This window comes from Pteropus vampyrus, unplaced genomic scaffold (assembly GCF_000151845.1).
Source record: "Pteropus vampyrus isolate Shadow unplaced genomic scaffold, Pvam_2.0 Scaffold986, whole genome shotgun sequence".
Lineage (NCBI taxonomy): Eukaryota > Metazoa > Chordata > Mammalia > Chiroptera > Pteropodidae > Pteropus > Pteropus vampyrus.
Window position 1 is genome coordinate 1 of NW_011889767.1, and position 4,590 is coordinate 4,590.

At 39.9% G+C, this 4,590-nt stretch overlaps 1 pseudogene across 1 annotated transcript; it reads left to right on the forward strand.

Moving 5' to 3' along the window:
* The first annotated feature begins 2,791 nt into the window (after nt 1-2,791).
* On the forward strand, nt 2,792-4,108 carry LOC105310025 (annotated as a pseudogene). The gene has a single exon (XR_897448.1). The product of XR_897448.1 is annotated as an elongation factor 1-gamma-like (transcript).
* The last annotated feature ends 482 nt before the right edge of the window (nt 4,109-4,590 follow it).

A 4,590-nucleotide genomic window follows, 5' to 3' on the forward strand; every position in this document is an offset into this window, starting at 1 on the left:
TGTCTTGCTGTGGGCCTCTTTGGATCCCTGATTGTTGGAATTCTCTGAGCTTCCTGGGGTTTTATATTCATTTTCTTCACCAGGTTAGGGAAGTTTTCCATCATTATCTCTTCGAACAGCTGTTCAACATCTTGATTTTCTTCAGGTATGCCAATCAGATATTTGGACCCTTAATAGTGTTTCTTATGCTCCTTAAATTATTTTTATAGTTTTGGCATCTTATCTCTTGCCATTCTGATTGCATGTCCTTGACTTTCCCATCATCTAAATAAGGCATTTGATTCTCTTCTTTATTCACTTTGTTTATTCCTTTGTTCCATTTAATATACTTCTCATCTCAGATAATGTGTTCTTTTCTGACTGGTTCTCTTTTATAATTTCTATTTCCATTTTTGTTTTTTATCTCTTTGTTGAAGTTCTCACTGAATTTACCTATACTTCCTAAAAGTTCATTGAGCATCTTTATAACCAGTGTTTTGAACACTGCATCTGTTAGATTTCTTGACTCCCGTATATCTGGATCTCTGTTCTGTTCTCTCATGTGGTTTCTACTTCTTTGTCTTCCCATTTTGGCTGCCTTTCTGTGTCTGTTTCTATGTCCTAAGCAAAGCTCCTAAGTCTCCCAGTCTTATTAGTGTGGATTTGTGAAGTAGGTGTCCAGTGGCACAGTCCTGAGAGGGGTTCAGCTGAGGCCAAATTTCGCTGAAGGTTCTACCCCTCCGGGGCAACCTGTTAAGATTCAGCAAGCAATCCACAGATGCTGTGCTTATAGTTGCCTCAAAAGGCCATACCAGAAACCGAGGTCAGCTGCCTACAGTGTGAGTCCAGGTGCTGCTCAGTAAAGAGCACCTGACTCTCCGAGGACACACCTGGATGTGGCTTGGGTGGGGCCGTGAGCTGGGGGAAGCGGGGTTTCAAAGAATCCTCTGGGTGTAGTGACCTCTGTTATCCAGTTTGATGATGTCACGGCTATGGTGGCACTGTGTCCGGTGCACTGGTAGGGGTGAGGACTCAACAGGGAATAATGGATACCGCCAGCACTTCTGTACAGAGAGAGTCTTGCTTAAGCCCTCACTCCAACAATGTCTCCCTGTAACTCCCTGGTGCCCACTGCGTGCAGAAAATTGGCACTGGTGCTCAGAGCAAGCAGGTCCATCACCACGAAAATCCCCTCATGGATGTGGCCCCTTTAAGAGGCTTTTGCTGCTGCCAGTGCCACAGTCTCTGTCTCACTCAGCTGCTCAAGACCGGATAGCCCAGCAACCTCGCTCCATCCTATCTTCTGCCATTGCAGGGTGACTTCTTGGATTCTCCCTAGTTGAATGGCTTGTTCCTCTAGATCTCAGGCAATTTTTCCTTGTTTCCATCACAACTTTGATTTGGTCACCAGAGGGATGAACAGAGCCTCTGTCATCTACACCATTTTTTCCTCCCCCTATTTATTTCAAATCAAACTTTATTTCCAACTAGTTGGAGGTTTTCCAGATGTTCATCCAGGGACCCATGCTTTATCCACTTTAGGCTCCATCCTGGAGGTCTACAGTGTTCTCTCCAGTTAGCCAGATCAGTTTTGAATCTTTAAGTATCATTTCTAAGCTTGGAAGTTGGTATGTATGGACGATCATTATATTCGTGTTTAGTAGAAATAAAAGTCATAACTATGAGTATTTTATGTTAAGGCAACTACCATAAAATTAAAAAGAATGAATAAATTTTAAATATCAAAGAGAATTTGTTCTGTTTAAAGGAAAGTAGGAAAAAGAATCCCAAAACGTACAGTGAATTCACAATTTGAGACAAGATGGCAGTAGTAGATACCTGTATAGCTTTAAAATAATTGTAAATTAAAGTCATCAATAAAAAGACTATCTAGTTGCATTTTTGAAAAAGAATACAGCAAAGTTTTTTCGACAAGGGAAAACTTTAGAACAAAAGGATTCAGAATTGATTAAAATAAATGGATAGTAAAAGATATATAAGACAAAATCGAAGAAATAAGTTGAGGTGTTGTCATAATATATGGTCAAAATAGAATTTTAAAAAAAAACCTAATTGGAAAAGGTAAGGTGTCATATAATGGGAAAAGGAACAAAATGGCAAGAAGATATAAATGCACCCAAAAACATGATCTCAAATTATGTAAACAAAACCGACAACAATGTAGGGAGAAATATGTATGTCATCAATTCTTGTTATAGAATTAATATACCCTCCAAAATTCATGGTTCAAAGTTGACTCTGCAAATACCCTTGACAGTATGATAGAATTCAGAAAACACAGTGTTTATACCCACAAAGAGGTGAGAGATTTTATTAATGATCAGATCATGTCTACTTTCCCCAATACATTTATTACTAATGTATTCCAAGTTAATTTGAAACACCACCCTTATGATATGCTGATCTGCCATTTCTTTTCTATGGATATGTCTGTGCACCAATAATACAGTTTAATCACTAATAGAAAAAAGATATCTCATACTTTTGTTTTTTCAAAAAGCTCTTGGCAACTTTCACACATTTTTTTTCCTCCAGAAGAATGTTAGAATAATTGTCGGTTTAAAAAAAATCCTGTTTGGATTTTAAGTGACATTGGGTTCTCCAGGTAGACAATTGTGTCATCAATAAATAATAGTGAATCTTATTTCATTTTGTTCTTTTTGTATCATGGAGAACTTTTTGACAATGTTGAGATAAAAATGGTGATAATAGGTATCGTTGATGATGAAGGCTATTGATTTCTGATGGAGCATCTCTATCATCTTAGAAAGTATCTTTCACCTTTTTCTCTATGGAATCATCATGGTGGACCTTGTACACATACCCTGAAAACTGGAGGGCCATCAAGGTCTTCCTTGCCACTCAGTTCAGCAGGGCTCAGGCCCACGTGCTCTCCATACCACCCCACTTCCACTATGGCCAAACCAACCGCACTCCTGAATTTCTCTGTAAATTCCCTGCTGGTAAGGTTCCAGCATTTGAAGATGACAACAGATTCTGTGCGTTTGAGAGCAATGCCATTACCTACTATGTGAGCAATGAGGAGCTTTGGGGAACTATTCCAGAGGCAGCAGCCCGGGTGGTTCAGTGGGTGAGCTTTGCTGATAGCTACATAGTGGCACCAGCCAGTACCTGGATGTTCTCCACCTTGGGCATCATGTACCACAACAAGCAAGCCACAGAGAATGTAAAGGAGGAGGTGAGGTGAATTCTGGGGCTGCTAGATGCTCACTTGAAGACAAGGACTTTTTTATTGGGCGAACATGTGAAACTGGCTAACATTATAGTTGCCTGCACCCTGTTGTGGCTCTATAAACAGGTCCTGGAACCTTCTTTCTACCAGACTTTCCACAATACCAACCACTGGTTCTCCACTTGCATTAACCAGCTCCAGTTCCAGGCTGTCTTGAAGGAGGTGAAACTCCATGAGAAGATGGCCCAGTTTGATGCTAAAAAAGTTTGCAGAGAGCCAGCCTAAAAAAGACACTCACAAAAGGAGAAAGGTTCTTAGGAGGAGAAACAGAAACTCCAGGCTGAACAGAAAGAGGAGAAAAAGGCAGCTGCTCCTGCTCCTGCTCCTGCTCCTGATGAGGAGATGGACTAATGTGAACAGGTGCTGGCTGCTGAGCCAAAGGCCAAGTAACACTTTTTGCTCACTTGCCCAAGAGTACCTTTGTGCTGGATGAGTTTAAGCGCAAGTATTCCGATGAGAATATCTTCTCTCTGGCACTGTTGTCTTTTGGGAAACACTTTGACAAGAATGGCTGGTCCCTGTGGTACTCTGACGAGCTTGCTCAGGCCTTCATGAGTTGCAACCTCATCACTGGAATGTTCCAGCGATTGGACAAGCTGAGGAAGAATGCCTTTGCCAGTGTTATCCTCTTTGGAACTAACCATTGAAGCTCCATTTCTGGAGTCTGGGTCTCCAAGACCAGGAACTTCCCTTTCTACTGAGTCCAGATTGTCAGGTAAACTACAAGTCATATATATGAAGGAAAATGGATCTGGCAGTAAGGAGATCCAGATGCTGGTTCGAGAGTACTTTTGCTGGGAGAGGGCCTTCCAGAATGTGAGCAAAGCCTTCAATCAGGGCAGGATCTTCAAGTGAACATCTCTTGCCATTGCCTAGCTGTTTGCACTCATCCCTTAGGGAGATAGGGGTCATTAAAGGAAAATGAATGTTGGAAAAAAAATAAAGTATCTTTCTTCTAATTTCATACTAAGAAGTTTTTTGAAAAATCATTAATGGGTATTAAATTATTTGTTCTTTGATATTGAGTTGTATGAGTTCTTTATAAATTTTGGATATTAACTCCTTATCCAATATATCATTTTAAATTTCTTCTCCTATTCAGCAGGTTGTCTTTTTGTTTTGTTGATGGTTTCCTTCACTATGCAAAAGCTCTTTAGTTTGATGTAGCTCTATTAGTTTATTTTTGCTTTTGTTTCTTTTGCTCAAGGATATATATCCGAAAAGATATTATTAAGACTGATATCAAAGAGTTTACTATCTATGTTTTCTTCTAGGAGTTTTATGGCTTCAGGTTTACATTTAAGTCTTTAATCCATTTTGAGTTTATTTTTGTATAT